General features: G+C 45.2%; 1 pseudogene; it reads left to right on the plus strand.

The window, feature by feature from the left end:
• The first annotated feature begins 5978 nt into the window (after positions 1-5978).
• LOC101520824 (chromobox protein homolog 3-like) overlaps positions 5979-18328 on the plus strand; it is a 64639-nt pseudogene continuing 52289 nt past the window's right edge.

Raw genomic sequence — 18328 nt, forward strand, 5'->3', positions numbered from 1 at the left:
GGCAGCTCCACTTCCCATCCAGCTCCCTGCTTGTGGCCTGGGAAAGCAGTCGAGGACGGCCCAATGCATTGGGACACTGCACCCGCGTGGGAGACCCGGAAGAGGTTCCAGGTTCCCGGCTTTGGATCGGCGCGCACCGGCCCGTTGCGGCTCACTTGGGGAGTGAAACATAGGAGGGAAGATCTTCCTCTCTGTCTCTCCTCCTCTCTGTATATCTGACTGTAATAAAATGAATAAATCTTAAATTCCAATTTTTCACAAAAATTTTTTTAAAGTCTGCTTGTATGTTAACACTATGCCTGATTTATGTGATAACTTCGTGTCTGCTAGGATTTTTTTCACCTGCCTTCCACAGTCATCTGTTGCTCTCATGGAGATTCGAGACAGGAGCCCAGAGAGAGCTTAAAAGGATGCTTTGAACAATGCTCCCTATTCAACATTTTCGACTTTGATATTCAATGGTCTTTGCTTACCCCATCTGCTGGGTTTCTTCCCCTTCCACTACATCAGATGCATACGCTGAGTTATCCAGACAGCCCATTACTAGTCTGTTGCGCAGTGTTTTACGTAACGCTCCTGGTTTACCAAAGAAGGTGCTGAGAGCCCTTGGAATCCAGGGGCCTGAGAGCAGGCTGCTGCACTGGAGCGCGGGATTGCCTTGGTTCAGTGCGTGGTTTGACTTTTTTTAGGTGTTGTCCCTGCAAAGAGAAGTGGTTTACTGTGAGACACGCAGGGAAATCCTTGACTCCTCCCGCTCTGCCATCCACCCTCAACATCCATCACCTACCAATTCTTTCGAATCATCCAAGATATTTCCTTGGTCTCTCCTCTCGCCACTGACTCCTGTGCAGGCTCTCATTCCAAGCAGCACTTCTGAGATCTCCTGGCTGCCTTCGCCTTGCTTGGTGAGAGGAATACACAGCAGTGTAGTGGTGGTGGAGAACTCTGAGGTGAAGACCAATGCAAAGACTTGGGCTAACTTCCTCAAATCACTCTAGTAACAAGCAGGTGTTTCTCAATCTCTCCTGAAAGTCAGTAAGCAAAATACCTTAGAAATCATCCCAAAACTGGCACCAAAGCTTTTGCGCTTGAGTGGTCTTCTGCTTTACCTACCACTTCTGCCTCTTAATAGCCAACGCTTTGAGCATGCTTCCTCGGGATCCTACTGGTAGGACCACGTTGCCCTCTGACCTTGGCTCCCAAATAGTCAAAATATCATTGCAAGTTCTGCTTTGTCTACAGCCGAGGTAGGTGGGGGCAACAATGATTAAAACGTTGTCCTACCTTGGATTCTGACTCAGAATGGCACGCGCTTAACCAGTATGGATACCTGCAACAGAAGCTGCTGTCCTGTCCAGCTGGGGCATGAGTGTGATGCATGTTCTCTGTACACAATCAGCCTCATCTGCAACACTGTCCCATGTTATGTGTTGTAACTTACCCCCCATTCCTATAGCTATTAGCCTATTGCCAACACTGTGGCTAGGAACAGTCCCCTGTGTGCGTCCAGTGCGTCCAGGGTAAATATTTAGAGGTAGAAAGCACAATGCTGGCTATATGGGGTATTACTGAATCTCCTGTTGACTAAGTCATCAACCTATTGGATACCTCACCAAAACTGAGGCTCTGCTGAAAGGCAAGGATGGCAATTGCTGGGAGCCCCATGTCTGCTCGAGGGTTGGAGCTTGTCAGTCCCCAAGGCTTCCTGGTGGTGGTAGCGCCTGAGGATCTTGCTCATGTTCTTTGCTCACCTGCTGAGAGTGGGAAGGAAGGAGTGGTGAAAACAGTCACATGAATCCCAAAAAGCTTAATGAGGGAGAGAGGATGCTTGGGTAACAAAAAGGACAAATCTGATACTGTTGGATTTGGACATCTGTAGGTGGGAACTCAGAGCTGCAGGCTCCAGTGATCCCTGCACCCTGAAATACGCCTTGTCGTCTTCTCCCAGCCCTGCTTTTTGCTCAGTTCTGTGTGCTCACTGTACAAGTAAACAGAAATCTTCCCATGTCCACAAAAGCACAGCCAAGTATCGGAGGCAGCACTGCTCAGTAGGAAGTGTGAGCCACACATGGGATTTGAAGTGTCGTAGCAGACATACTGCAAAGAGCCAATGTGACAGATTATACGTGTATATAATCCAAAATATAATGTCAGCATGTCTCTCAACATAGTTACCCAAAACTCAGTGTTCATCGCTCATCCCAACTTGCACTAGGCACACTGAAAGTGCTCTATAGCCAGGTGTACATGGTCCTCCTGGAACTAGACCCGTTACAAACTCCTATCTTCCACTTCTATCTCCCTCCCTCTGTTGCTGGTCTACATTAAGTTTGTGGGGTATCTTGTTACACAAAAGTGTCCCAGGGGTATGGGATGTCCCCCAGACAGCGGTGGAATAACATTTCTTCTTTCTCTCCAACAGAATGACTGCTGCCCATCAGCTATGTCGGTAGTTCACACACACCTATTACAGGATTTGGGGAAATCCCTTTCATTCTGGTGGCTCTCCAACCCACTGCCTTCCAGAGTGCTCAAGCCTTGTCATCCAGGGAGAGACTTAAAAACAGTTTAACCACAGTGATAATCACAGTTTCTCCTAAGAATCCCACAGACCCGAAGAGATCAGGGTTTTACTTACTGGAACCCCGAGGAGCTGCTGTGGGACACTCGGTCCGGGGGGCACACTGGGCTCCAGGGTCAGTGCTGAGTCCTTGGCTCTCCACACGCATGATGATGTGCAATAAAGGCGTAGATACTCAGGTCTCACATCAGATGGTTTGGATTCCACCACAGCTCCGGCCTCTAACTGTCCTTCTTTCTACCTGTGGGAAGTAGCAGGGAGGGCTCAATGTGGTGGGTTCCTGCCACCCACAAAGGAGACCTGAATCTTGGCCCTCAGCCAGGATGCTGCTCAAACCCCAGCTGTGGCAGGCATTTGGGGAGAGAACCAGAAGCTAAGAACATTGTCTTTCTACCTATCAAGTAAACAGAACATCAAGTTGCTTTTCTCCGAAAAGTTGCATCCCTCTTATTTGTTCCACTTCCTGACCTGAGGAAGTGCAGATCAGCTCGGCAGTCCCTGCGGCCTCTTCCCGCGCGTGACACGCAGCCATCGTTGCCAGCAAGCACTCGGAGCTCCTCCGTGTTCCCTTGCTGTCTCAGTCTTTGTGGTCTCCTGTCCCTGTAAGAGTGATGTTGAACAACCTCATCCCATTTTTCCCTGGGGCTTCTCAAATGTGGGGAGCCAGCCAGGCTATCTGATTACCGGGCCATCTCCAGGTTTGACCATCGTGTTGCATGGCAGGAGGCACAGTCCACAGGCTGTACATGAGGCTCCTCCCTTGGCCACCTCTCTGGCAGAGTCCTGCGGGGGTGGGACAGCCACAACACAATGTTCACGCAGAGCTACTCCCAGAAGCCCGGGCTCTTACACCATTGCTCTGGGACCACACCTATGTGAATCAGTTCTCTCCTTAGGGCACATTACTTCCCCTGGAATTCCCATTTCCTCATGTCAACATTGCCTTTGGAGCCCCACCTCCTCGCTAGGACAGCTGTGAGTGTGCACGTTGCACTGAACTCACGTGCCCACGTCACGTCTGTTTTCATCGACAACAACGAAAGGATGCATTGACTGCAGTGAATGGAATGGGGTTTGGGGGTCCAAGGCGCATGAGATGCTGTCTGTCATGGCATTGCTTTCCTTGAGTCACAGTTATGCACAAGACTATCTGTTCACCATCATTTGCACTCTACTGGAGAGTGAGATCTCCTGTGTGCGATGTGTGTGACTGCCCGGCTGTGAATACTGCCAGGGTCAGTGGGAACACATGGCCGGCGGGGCACCAGCGCCAACTAGGATCTTCTCCCCGCCAGAGCCTCGAGGGTGCAGATGCCCATGCCATGCAGTGGAGTCATTAGGAACTGGTGAGCTCTACTTACCTCCTATGCTTTGAATGGATTTTGTTTAGCTCCAAGTTGATATAGTGCAATTTTAAAGTGATAACTGACTATGCTGAAAATCCCTAAAAATGTCGCTGTTGGCCCTCACTCACCAGCCTCCTCCAGGACTCCACTGGCATCGTAGAATAAGGCAAGCCCACGGCTGATCTTCCGGAGCTGTTGTGAGCACAAGCCTAAACTCCAGCATCGTAGCTGCCACGTGGGTGCTCAGCAAACACTAGCGCCTGGCGGGAGAAGGGGGAGGAGCTGTCTGGCCACATGTCGCAGCGCCTGGTGTCCAAGGCAGGGCTGGGCTGGTGATTGCTTGAGACTGCGTGCCCAGCTTTAGTCCTGGTCAGGGTGGGGGACAGCCAGATTTGAGGGGGAGGGGAGGAGAGCATGAGACCAAATGACATCATTTCCCTTCTGCTCCTCAAATGGTCCTCATTAAGTTGACTGCCCAGACTATAAAGAGGGATTTTAAAAGCCTCCTGGAAAAGTTGAAGGCAGACCGTCTCGTTCGGAGGACGAAACGGGGGTAAACCAGAACATATGTACCAAATAATGTGCTCTTTGTCTCATGTGATAGCTTACTCTCCACCCTCCCTTTCCTCTGTGTGGAAGAGCCTTAACTGGAGGTCACCTCTCTGCACCCACACAGGAGCAGGGCAGCTTTGATATGCCCGCAGTGGCGAGCACGCTGCTGGAACCCACCGCACAGGGGCTGTCGTCTGTTAAATTATGATGGCCGCTCGGCTCCTGCTGTAAGAGGCTGGTAGCACTGTTCAAATTATTGAATGTCCATCTGGGAAAGCCCAGGTCAGGAAGAGGTAAAAAGGTCAGTTTTTCATAATGGTTCTCTCGGTCAAAATGCTGTCTTCCCTAAGGAGCTGGCTGGAGACCCGAGGCTTGCTTAATTGAAAACCAGGGAGATAGAGATCTTTTAACAAAGTTGCACCAGCTGCACTGACATTCTCCTGCTCATTACTAGGAGCAGTTGCTAAATTCACCGTGCGGCAGTGAGCAGAATGAAACCCCTCGTTTGCATTTGTACCGCTCTCCCCCTCCTCCAGCCTCACCTGTATTGTTAAACTAGGCAGGTAGCTGCCAAAGGTGTTGTGAACGCCACATGGCACCCAGCAGTCCCTCAAACATGGTCCAGGTGGAACTCTGCCGTTCAGCTGGACTTTCACAATTTTATTGTGCCTATGACAACTTATCTGAAGATGATAAATTCGTTGTGCTAACAGCACCTCATTCCATTTGTCTGCAAGTGCACGCTTCAAAGCCACCATGCTATGCAAAAAATCCTCAATTGGCACCCAAGCATGAACCATAACAAAAATTGATAAATTGAAAACTTTTTCACCTTTGAAAGACCTGGAGAGCAAGAAAATGCATTCCCTCAACTGGAGAAAGAGTTTACAAACTACCTGGAAAGGACAAGGTGTCTGGAACATGCAGGAAACTCTGACTCCGAGACAATTAAAGCAAGCCAACAATCCAATCCGACTGAGAAACCAGCAGTAGGCACAGAGCAATTCTGCTACAGAAAACAAAGAGTAAATGAACCTACAGGAGTATGTGCAGCAACATCAGCCACTAGAGAAATGCCAATTAAAAAATCACAGAACAGCAACATCAGATGTGGGGGAAGTTGGAGGAAGGTGGTTAGTCAGGCACTGCTGGTGGCCTGCAGAGGTCCAGCTGCTCTGAAAAACAATTCAATCATGTTGCAATAAACTGAACATTCAACTTTCACAAGGCCCAGAGACCTCTCCTCTGGGCACTGATCCCTGGACCTGTGTTTCACGTGGCTCTGTGTGGAAACTTTACTGCAAACCAGCCAGATGTTGTCCAAAGCTGAGTGGTTGAACACTCTGCAATGCATCTACACCATGGATTATGTGTCACCAATGAAAACGGTCGCACTGTAAAACATCCAGTGAGTCTAAGCAATCCCGAGGGAGCTGCACTGAAGACGGCCAGTGGCCCAGACACTACACACTGCAAGTTCTTGCATAAATGCTACGGCTATGGAGAGAGGAATCATTGTGAGGGTTAGAGACGGCAAAGCCAGCCCCAAGGACATGAAAGTTGGGGCACTGCAGCAGACAATTCCTGAGGTGAGACTGCCCCGTGCAGTACTCTGGTTAACTGTTAGACTGTCATCATCCTGTAAGACCTAGTCACACTCTGGGTGAAAGTGCACTGATGGGTTTGTCATCGTGTTTGCTCCCGCATGAGACCTTTTGATGACCTCTAAAGAATGTAACAGAGCTACATGCATGCTGAGAAAAATGAGCCTGGAAACCCAGACCTCCACAGCTTTGCACAGGAAATTATTTCTTAAATAGATGGGAATCTTACCAAACTAACAGCAGCATCTTACACAGGTGGAATGGCTCAGCAGGCCAGGTACACCTCACCAGACGTGGCAGCTGACCTTGGAGGGCTGGGAATGTCCCTCAGACAGCGGCACTGGGACTGCAGCTCATGGGTTGCATCAGGTGGTCGAGGGAGGGTGGGAAACGGAGCATGAGCTGCGTGTGGCTGTGGCTGCTGTTCCAGGCACGGACAGGAGGGAGGGAGCAGGTGCTGGAGAACTGAGCTGTGTACCAGTGCACCGCTGGACATGTTCTTATCTCTGAGCCAGGCAGCAGTTTTCTGTGTTCCCCTACTGATTGTTGCAGACAAAATGCCTGTGTAAACAAAAATAAAATCCATGTTATGCTCAAATTGTTTCCCAATGTATTGATTCTAACCAAATTTGCATCATTCCCAATAAGCATTAAAGCAGAACTGATTGCAAATTCAGTATACACAAATGACGTAACGCCTAGCTAATTACCAGGAAAGGAAGATCCTACTTCCGATGGCAGGTAATGCCAGAGTTCAGAGACTTCGAATGGTGAACGTACATTAACTACTCATGACACCTGCAAAGGATGTTAGACCTTTGGCAAGAGTTGTTCCTACTCACTGAGGGGAAACAAAATTGATTCAGCCCTAAAAAAATAAGTAAAAGCCTTTAGATTTTAATTGCAGGACAGTACTATAATGGGATTGCATGCAGACTAAAAGGAAGACACAAAACAGATTTGTCACAGCTTTAGAAAGGACATTACAAAATATGTTTCCATTTTATTCATGTTTTTACCTACATTCTAGTTTAAGAAATAAGGTGGAAAAACACAGAAGATAAGCTGGGAAAGTATAATAATTAGACTTGCATTGTCTTCTTTAAGTAAAGTAAGTAATGTGTACTTTGCTATTTGTGGGATCATAAACAGATGGGATGTGAAAGCCGGTGACTTGTGGTAGAGGAAACCGAGACTGTGGCCAATTGGTTCCTGTAGGTAGAGATCCAATGCTGATAACTAAGGCCTTAAGTCTGACTCCCGGGGCTTCAGTCAATATGTCTATTGTGTTGGTACATGGCTCACTTAACCACATCTGCCATCCTGCAACACTCCACTGATCACCAACAAAATGTGTGTAATTAGACATTAAATGTTGGAAATCCTGCTGTTCATAAATCAACAGTGCAAGTAATCAACCGAGATGGCCAGGCTGCCCTCAGACACAGCTCTGACCATGGCCTCGGTTACCTTACAGCTGCTTCCACAGCACAGGCCCTGAAAATAGTTCATGATGAGACATGAATTATGGGAAGAAAAGCACTGTATTACTTTATGGTATGTAAGTTCAAGTTAACGGCCTGAGGTTGGGCAGGTGACAGGATGGTTCAGACTCTGGGAAGCCTGTTGCCTGCATCAGGGCACCTGCTTATTGTCTTGGCTCTCCCATTTCCAGTTGCCTGCTAACGTGTACTCTGGGAGGCGGCAGGTCATGGCTCAAGCATTTGGGATGCCATCTCCTACTGGGAGTCCTGGCATGAGTTACTAGCTTCCAGCGTTGGCCTGGAGGGTAGCTCTATGTGCCTGCTTCATGTGAGAGAAACAGAACACAAATAAACACTGAAAGAACTAAGAACCCCCATAGACAGTGTTTGTGGAAGAAACCAACCTGACCTTGATGCTGGGGCTGTTTCTAAAACGGTGCAGTGCTTCTGCAAGTGATGGCGGCAGCGTTGGAAGGCTGAACCCCAGCAAGGGAGGGAAGGCTGCAGGTTGCAACTCATGCTCTCTAGTACCCCAGTGGCAAATAAAAACTTGTGAAAACTTCAAGGAAAAAAATATTTGTATTTCCACTCTGATGAAAAAATATTCCAGCCCCAAACCACAAATTATAAAAGCAAACCTTCCAAACACTGAGATTTGTATCAGTGAGAACGGGAGGAAGCTACATAGCTATACTGGCCTATTTAGCCAGCATGCTGGGAGCACATTTCCCTCAAAGTCAGGGCTGCGGTCCACTGGCAAGCCTTTGGTTCAAGAGACAGCTCTCTGGATTGTGTGTCAACCTAGACGTCGGGCTGGCCCTTTCAAGCCACATGGTTCAAATCCAAGAGCAGCCAAGAAGGGGATCATTTCTGATCTAGTAACCTTGCTCGTGAATGACAGGGATAAATGGAAATAATCTGACCCATAACGATCTCACTGTGCGATCTGAAGGTTTGGATGCCAAACTGAGAAAACGAAAGACACAGAGCTGTGTTCAAGTTAACAAACCTGGGTGAGACAGGGTACACTCCTGATCTTTCCAAAGTGTTTCCTGTGAGATCCTCTTGCAACAGAGACTGTGGCAACCGTGAGTAGCACCACCTAAGAAGGAGAAATACGATGGTCCAGGGCTACACAGGCATCTGTAATCCCCTCTCAGAACAGCCCTCTTAAGGTCAGGCTGCCATCTGTAACTCCAGCTTCCCATATGACAGTGCTGGTTGGAGACAAGGCTGTTCTGCTTGCAGTCCAGCTCCCTGCCAGTGTTCCTGGGAAGCAGTGGAAGATAGCCCAAGTGCTCAAACCCCTGCCACCCACATGGGAGACCTGGGGAGTGCCGGGCTCCTGGCTTTGGACTCACTCAGGCCTGGCTGTTGTAGCCATTTGGTGATCCACCAGATGCAAGATCTTTTCCCTTTTCCCTCTCTGATGCTCTGCCTCCAGAACAAACATTTTAAAAAGACCATGGCTCCTAATATTACTTTCTATCAAGAAAGTGACTGCATTACAGAACAATGAGCAACTCTCTCTCTCTCTCTCTCCCTCTCTCTCTCTCTCACACACACACACACACACACACAGCACGTTCCACAAGTCAGTGAACCTTTGTATTTTGAAAATATCATCGAAGAGCCAGAAAGTGATAACACAGTAGGGATAGGGGGTGGGGAAGGAGGTGGACTTGGGTTTGGAGGGCAAGAGTCAAAATTGAGAAGGGCGGGCATGGCGCTGTAGCCTAGTGGCTAAAGTGCTTGTCTTGAACGCACCAGGATCCCACATGGGCGCTGGTTCTAATCCCGGCAGCTCCACTTCCCATCCAGCTCCCTGCTTGTGGCCTGGCAAGGCAGTCGAGGACGGCCCAAAGCTTTGGGACCCTGAACCTGCGTGGGAGACCTGGAGGAAATTCCTGGCTCCTGGCTTCAGATGGGCGCAGCACCGGCCATTGCGCTCACTTGGGGAATGAACCTTCGGACGGAAGATCTTCCTCTCAATCTCTCCTCCTCTCTGTATATCTGATTTTGCAATAAAAACATTTTTTTCTTAAAAATTGAGAAGGGAGGAAGAGGAGGCAAAGAGATGAGTCCCTATATCTACGAAAATGTGTTGTGGAAAACAATTATAAAAAGCATAAAAAAACCCTAGAAAGTGATTCTCTTAAGTATGCGAAGAAACAAGGACGAGGACAAGAGACTGTGAAGATTACATAGGTAGACTGGAAAAAAAGAACTTCTGAAAATTGACAATAAAAACTTTACTTAGCAGGTTATACAGCCAAACCAGAATAGACTGGAAGAGTTCAGAGAAAATTGAAAACATATTTCAAAGGTGGACAATTGGAAAGAACATGGTTACAGAAACATGGGACGTGACGTAGAGAAAGTATGTCAGGTTGCAGCGCAGTAAGAGGCAAAGGGGAAAATGATAGGAACCAGTATTATTGAAGAATGTGTTAGAAGTTTTTAGAACTCAAGAAATTATCAGTATCAAAAGGATTCCAACAAATCTCAAGAATACATTTAAAAATCCATGCCCATGCACATTTATGGGACATTATGGAACACCCAAACCAAATGAAAGATTCCAGAAAGTGCTCAGAGAGAAAATTGTTTTCAAAGGAAAAATAGTCACCTGGAGGGCTGACTGCTCCCGGGCGCGGCAGTGAAGACATGCAGAAGCAAGGACAGTGTCTGTGGATCTCTGCTTCACATCTGTCAAGCAAGTGGACAGTACTGGACTTTTCACAGTTGTGTGGTTATTTAAAAATTCTTTGTGAGACAGGTTGAACATTTCAATTTTATTATTTTTAAATATTTACTTGTTATTTGAAAAGCAGAGCTACAGAGATAAGGGCAGGGGAGAGTGATGTTCCATCTGCTGGTTCACTCCTACATGGCCACATTAGCTATGGTTGGGCCACACTGAAGCTACCAGCCTAGATTTTCATCTGGGTCTCACAGATGGGTGGCAGTGGCTCTGGTACTTGAGCTCTCTTGCACTACTCTCCCTGGTCACACCAGCCAACTTGATCACACTGTCACCATAGTTAACAGAGAAGATCTGCCACACCCAACCAGGGTGTGTCATTCTGGACTCTGGCCCCACCGCACATGCTCTTGTGGGTATCTATAAGAGGATCAGACACTGTGCTAAGCCATGGAGCTATGCTTCAAGACCCTCAGATTTCCACAAATGCCAAATACAGGAAACAATACAGGAAATATGAACACAGATGACAATACGATTTCCCAAAAGGAACATAATGGCACTCTATAATCAGAATATGAAGGCAAGGACATCGAAGAAATTCAAAAGGAGGATTCTGAGATTGCTGAGAAACACACAGAAGTCAATACATGAGTTACAAAAATCCATGACTGCATAGATGAAAAATTCATGAGATATTTAAGGGAAATCAAGATGAAATATTGGAAACACTCAATACATCAAATAAAATAATAAAAAGCCTTGGCAACAGAATCAGTAAGGCAGAACAAAGATTATCCTTAGAAATCCTTAGAAATAGCTATGAGGAAACCAAATCATAACCAAAAATAATGTTTGAAATTAATGGTGCAGTATCAACCAACCACACATTTCTTAGGAGTTCCTGATGGTGTAGAAACAGAAGTGGATTACAACAAGTGAAATGATAGTAGAAAAGTTATAGAGTTTGTAGAAAGAATGGGACGTCCAAGCACAGGAAACAGAGAACTCCTAATAGGCATGACCGGAAAATATCTTCACCGTAACTGTAGGCAGATTTTCAAAAGTAAGACGAAGGAAATATCCCAAAACATGAGAGAAATGCCACATTATCTTCACAGGCTCTCTGGTTAGTGTGGACAGCTGGCTGATTTATTACCAAAAGCCCAACAGGGTAGAACACAACAGAGACGTGGTCTGAGAACTGAAAGACAAAAAGTCTGTCAATGCAGAATTTTGCACCCAACATAGCTCACATTTATAGATGAACATGAAGGGGCTGGGGCAGTGGTGGATTAGCCACCAGCATCCCAGCTGGATGCTGCTTCAATCCTGGCTGCTCCACTTTCAACTGCGCTCCCTGCTGTGGCCTGGGAAAGCCCATGTGGAAGACCTGGAAAAAGCTCCTGGCTCCCAGCTTTGGATTGGCTCAGTCCTGGGGTGGCAGCCACTTGGAGAGTAAACCAGTAGATGAAGATCTCTGTCTCTCCTTCTCTTTGTAAATCTGCCTTTCAAATAAAAATTAATCTTTTTTTAAAAGCAAAAGTGAAGGTAATTAAGGCCCTTGCAAAATAAATTTGTCACCATTCAGACTTATAAATGATCCTTAAGAATGTGTTCTACATAAAAACAAAGATAATCAGCATCTTGAAAGAACATGAAAGCAGAGTATCTTCTAGCGAAAGTATAAAGGAAGACAGAAACAAACGGGAAAATTTGTGGGAAAATGGTGGGGCCAAGCTGTAACTTGTTACTAAGCTAGAATGTTAATAGCTTAAATCCTGCAATTAAAAGACGCAGACTGGATAAAATAAGACCCTCTTATTTGTTGCCTACAAGACACAAGCCTCACCAAAGACATACACAGATTAAAAGTAAAAGGATGGAAAAGCGCACTGCAGAAAGCAGACAGCAGCAGTGGCCAGACAATAAGCTTTGACACAAAAGAGAAAACGATTCAGAGTCAAAGAAGATCATGATGTAATGATTAAGGGATTGATTGAACAGGAAGTTGTGAATATAGTACTGTACATATGCCCAGTGCCAGGGTGCCTGGCCACTCTAACACAAATGTTAATGGATCTATAAGGAGACAGAGGCTTCAATACAGTACTTCAGACTTCAGCACCCCACTTTCATGGGTGGACAGATCAACCTTACCAAAAAACAGAGAAACAACAAAGCTAATCGACACTACTGAGCACACAGAGCTGTTACCCACAGAGCAACTCACCGACAGCTGCAGCGTGCACACTCTGCATCGGGGCAGTGAAGGTTCTGCGGCACAGACCCAGAGAGCTAGCTAACCGATTCAAAACACTGAGATCATGCTGTATCTGTTCTGACCACAATGGAGTGAACCTGGAAGTCAACATATAGAAACCAGAAAATAGGCAAATACAGGCAGATTGAACAGTACACTCCTGAAGGAAGAGCAGGCTGTGAAGGGTATCAAAAGGGAAATTAAAAAACCATAGAAGTGAAGATGACAGCAAATACATCAAAATTTAAAGAATCCAAGAAAAGCACAAATAAGAACAAAGTTTAGAGCATTTAGTGACTATATTAAGAAATTTCAAAGGCATTAAAAATAATTTAACAATGCATCTCAAGGTCCTGCAAACTGAGAACCAGCATTATTAGGTGCAAAGAAATAAAAACTAGAGAATAAAAATTGAAACAAGATATATAAAACATTAGTGACAAGAGCTGATTTTTTTTTTGCAAAATACTGACACACCATCGGCCCAACTAAACAAAGAGACAAGAGCCAAATCAATAAAATCAGAGCTGAAGAATGAGATGTTACAACAGATACCACAGAATACTCATCAGACTGAACTATAAACAGCTATATGCCAGCAAATGGAAAAATTTACAAGTGGATAGGTTTCTAAACACATACAGTTTACCAAAATAGATCCATAAAGACACAGAAATCCTAAGTAGGCTAATAAATCAAGATGGGGATTTCAACAGAGAATAACCCAAGGAACAGATGGCTTCACTGCTGAATTCTACCAAAAAAAATTTTTTTAAAAGATTTATTTATTTTATTACAAAGTCAGATATACACAGAGGAGGAGAGACAGAGAGGAAGATCTTCCGTCTGATGATTCACTCCCCAAGTGAGCTGCAACGGGCTGGTGCGTGCCAATCCGAAGCCGGGAACCTGGAACCTCTTCCGGGTCTCCCACACGGGTGCAGGGCCCCAATGCATTGGGCCGTCCTCAGCTGCTTTCCCAGGCCACAAGCAGGGAGCTGGATGGGAAGTGGAGCTGCTGGAATTAGAACCGGCGCCCATATGGGATCCCGGTGCGTTCAAGGCGAGGACTTAAGCTGCTAGGCCACGCCGCCGGGCCCTGAATTCTACCAAATTTTAGAAGAACTACTAAACCTAATTCTTCTCAAACTATTCAAAATAAATACAAGAGAATATCCTCTCATACTCCTTTTATGGAGCTGCCATTACCTTAATTCCAAAATGAGAATAAGATTCAATAAAGAAAGATGACTAATATCCCTGATTAAAATAGATGCATAAATCCTGAACACAATGCAAGCTATCTAAGAACAAATCCAAAAGATCATTCACCCATATCAAGTGGGATTCATTCCTGGGATGCAGGGATGGCTCAACATCTGTAAATAAATGTGAGATACATTGCACTAACAAACTAAAGAATAAAGATGCAGAGAAAGCATTTGATAAAATACAGCATCATTTCATAATAGAAAAATTAAGTAAATTCAGCATAGAACAAATATACCCAAACACAATTAGGGTAATATATATTGCAGGCCTTGCTGGCATCAAATTGAATGGGGTAAAGCTGGTAACATTTCTAATAAGATCTGGAGCCAGACGAGGATGCCAGACAAGGATCTATTTCTTTAACATGGTTCTGGAGCGTTGCCCCAGTCTCTGGATCAGAAAGGGAAATCAAAGGGATACAAGTGGGGAAAGGAGGAAGTCAAAGCATCCCTGTTTGCAGGTGACCTGGATCTATACATAGGAAAAACAAATGGTCCTAGTAGGAATTGTTGGAACTCACAAGACTTCAGCAAAATGACAGGACATGATGTCAGCATCCAAGAACCCATAGCCTATGTATATAAAATGTCATGGCTGACAAAGAATCTGAAAGATGAGTCCCATTCACAATGGCTAAAAAAGAAAAATACTTTGGGTAAATTCAACAAAGGATGTGAATAATCATTAAAGCAGATATTATGAAATGTGAGGAAAGGAAAAAGAAAAAAAATTAGGAAAAATCTTCCACTCAAGAGTTAATATCATCAAAATGTCCATACTACTCAAAATGATATGCAGATCCAAAGCCAGCCTGATAAAATACCAAAGGTTTTCCTGTCAGACCTGGAAAACATGACCCTAAAATTCATATGGAATCACAATGGACCCTGAATAGTTAAAGCAATCCAAACAATAAAAGTACAGCTGGAGACCACACAATACCTGATTTTAAGACAGTTTTACAGCAGTTATAAACAAGACAACTTGGTATTGGCTCAAGAACAGGCTTGTTGACCAAATGGAACAAACTAGAGATCCCAGAAATTAATCCATGTGTCTACAAGCAAATAATGTTTGACAAATCAGCTGAAAGCACTCCTCCATAGAAAGTAAAGTTTCATCAATAAATGGTGGTGGAAACGTTGGCTTCTCTGCATACAAAAAGATGAAGCGGGTCCCTGCATTTCACCCTATACCAAAATTAACTCTCATTATATCTGAGTGGTAAATCTAAGATCTGGTGCCATGAAATTAGTAAAGAAAGACAGGAAAAACACTACAAGCCATTGGCTTCTTGGAGAAGGCCCTAGAAACACAGGGACTGCAGGCAGAAATAAACAAAAGGGATTGCATCAAGTCAAGAAGCTTCTAACCAAAAGAAATACTCAGTAAAGAAGCGAGCAACAGAAGGGGAGAAAATATTTGCAAACTACATATCTAAGAAAAACATCTGGAATATACAAGGATCTGAAGAAACTCAGCAACCACGAACCAGCAATCGGGCTGAGCAGCAGGCAGAGGGAATCAACAGGCATTTTTCAAGGGATGAAATACACGTGATCAGCATCAGTAGACATGAGGCAAACGCAAATAAAAACCACAATGAGGTTTCACCTCACCTTATCATCCACAATAAACAGACACCACGCTGGTGGGGATGTAGGGAAGCGGGTTCATTCACACACCGTTGCTGGGAATGCACATTAGTGAGACCATTATGGAAGACAGTTTAGCACGGAGATTCCTCAAAAATCAAACTAGGTCTACCCTATGACTCAGCCACTCCACTCTTGGCAGTCTACCCCAAGGAAATGAAATCAGCATATGGAAGAGTTTAGAACAGCTCAACTCACACTAGCTAAGACAGAGAACCAATACAGGTATCTATGAATGGAAACAACAGATGACATGCGCACAATGGAATACTGTCATAAAAAGAGGAAATCTTGTCTAGCAGAATGGACGCATTTGGACTCCATTATGTTTAGTGAAATAAGCCAGCACCCAAAATATAGAATCATGTTTTTCCTGTTGTGTAGTAACTAATATACAGAATATAAAAGCTGTTACGTGTATGAGTGAAATTGACATTTTGAAGATTTGATCATTGTAACACTTGTATTCTGGAGGAACAACAGGGAATTCTTGGCGGGAGGAGGTTAAGGTTTTGATTACAAAGAAAATTTAAAGTATGTCATTGTAGGTACTTTTAAAAATGAGAAGGGTTGAGGGAGGGAGAGAAGGGAAGATTTGGTACAAAGTATCATGTTCTTAAAACCATATATAGGAAATAAAGAATTTTTTTCCTTTTCATAAATTTTCAGATGTTAAGAAATATAGAAGTGCCATATGATCTAAAAATCCCAAATCATCAAAGAGAAACTTGTACCACAGTGTTTACTGGAGCACTCGTCGTAACAGCTGATACATGGAATCAACCGAAGCATATCACAGGATGAATGGATTAGGAAAAGTGCTACAGAATATCCTGCAATCAGAATGAAATCCTTCCATTTGCAGCAAAATGAGCAAAATGGACCACACCAGGTTGTCTCCATACGTGTGTGAGTTCAACTCAACCTGAAAATGGAGTGTTGCTTACTAGAGGCTTCAAGGGGAGGGGGACAGAAGAAGCCAAAGTCAGAAATAAGGGGAAACTGAGTGTGGCTCCTTCTGTGACAAATTCACACTGCTAGGAGGAGTTAATAACAGGGGCACACGGTGTGATATATGGACTCTGACAACTCTATTGTACCAGTAAAGATCTGAACAATTGTGGAAGCTGGGTGTCGGGTATACGGGTATCTTTGCATTCATTCACAACTGTCGTTTATAAATTTAAAACTTCTAAAACAAAAAGCCTTTTCAAAAAACAATTTTAGAAGAAAAGAGGTAAACTTTTTTGATCCGAAGTGGCAAAGAAATGGGAACCCATAAGAGCTGGACTGAAGACATGGCAGCCACTTTAGCAAGTGGGGAGTGCGTGTGACCCGAAGGCTCTGCCGGAGATGGGGCAGGCACATGCAGTTCCTTGAGGCCCCAGCACCCCGAAGGCCTCTACCTGGACCGCTATGAGGGGAGCGAGTGGTACCCGCACCTGGCTTCATCCAAGCTTTATGATGTTCTCTGTAAGACTTGGGTCGGGATGGCCTGAGCAACAGCAAGCAGAATCCCTCCTTGCAGACAAGGCTCCCAGGAGGGTTAGACTTTCAGAAACAAGCAGTGAATGAGGTAGAGGGGAGGACTCTGAGGCCGGCCGGTCAGAGCCCCTGGCAAGTGTGGATTGTAGCCAAACTCATGGAAGCAGAGTACTTCCAAGATGGGTACTGTCGGGAGTTGCTGAAGACCGCTCCTGCTGGAGCTGGTGCCTGCCTGGGGCTTACAGCTCAGGAGGTGGCAAACATCCCTAGGTCTGAGGAGAGGTGGAAAGCTTTCCTCAAGTGCCAAAGGGCAGAAATGGGCAAACCTTGTGTGCCCTCCTTCCATCTGCACCAAGATGCCTGCTCCCCAGACCAGCTGAGAGGCAGAGGGCATGTTGGGTGAAGCTCCCTGCAGCAGGGACTCCTTTAGCAAGCCCCAGCGAGTGTGCCCTTGCATGGGAGCAGGCAAGCCAATCAGATGAAGTCTTCCTTGTGTTCAGGGTAGAGAAATATGTTGAGCACTGATGACAATAATTTCAGAAACTGGTAAAAAAAAAAACCAACAACTGCTTCTGAGATGCCAAACATTTCCTATTACTATGAAAAAAGTGATGCTAAACATCCAAGGCTTTATATATGTACATGCAATTACATGCATGAAGATAAGCAGATGTACCTCAAGGATACAGAAAGGCATACATAGATGTAGGTATAGATTATATATCTGCCCTGCATATCTATAGATATGGAAACATCAAGCATGAGAAGACTCTGAGATCTGGAGAGAAATGAGGCTGATGAGGAGCCTTGGGATTAGCTGGACACCATGGCTCAACAGTTCAATCCTCAGCTTGTGACTGCCAGGATCCCATGTGGGCAATGGCTCACATCCCAGCTGCTCCACTTCCCATCCAGCTCACTGCGTGTGGCCTGGAAAAGCAGTAGAGGATGGCCCAAAGCCTTGGGATCCTGCACCCGCACAGGAGACCCCATGGAAGAGACGCCTGGCTTTGGATTGGCTCAGCTCTGGCCACTGCAGCCATTTGGGGAGTGAACCAGTGGATGGAAGCTTTCTGAATCTCCTCTCCATAAATCTGATCTGTCTGATTAAAAATAAAGGATTTTTAAAGGGACCTTGGGATCATTACGGATTTTCTGCATTCTTCTGGTTTGAGTTTTCTGGTATTGTGTCATTCATTTATTTCTAATGTTGATTTTATCCCCATTAAAGCTTTTCTTCCCCTCTTCCAATCCTTTCCTGTTCCTTAGCTGTTTGTTGGCCTTCTCATGCCTTATCATTTGGCCTTTTCTACATTAACATGACAGAACAACCATTTCTGACCAGTCAGATGCATGTGTTTTTACCTATAGGAAGCAACATC

Source organism: Ochotona princeps, chromosome 28 (genome assembly GCF_030435755.1).
Source record: "Ochotona princeps isolate mOchPri1 chromosome 28, mOchPri1.hap1, whole genome shotgun sequence".
Lineage (NCBI taxonomy): Eukaryota > Metazoa > Chordata > Mammalia > Lagomorpha > Ochotonidae > Ochotona > Ochotona princeps.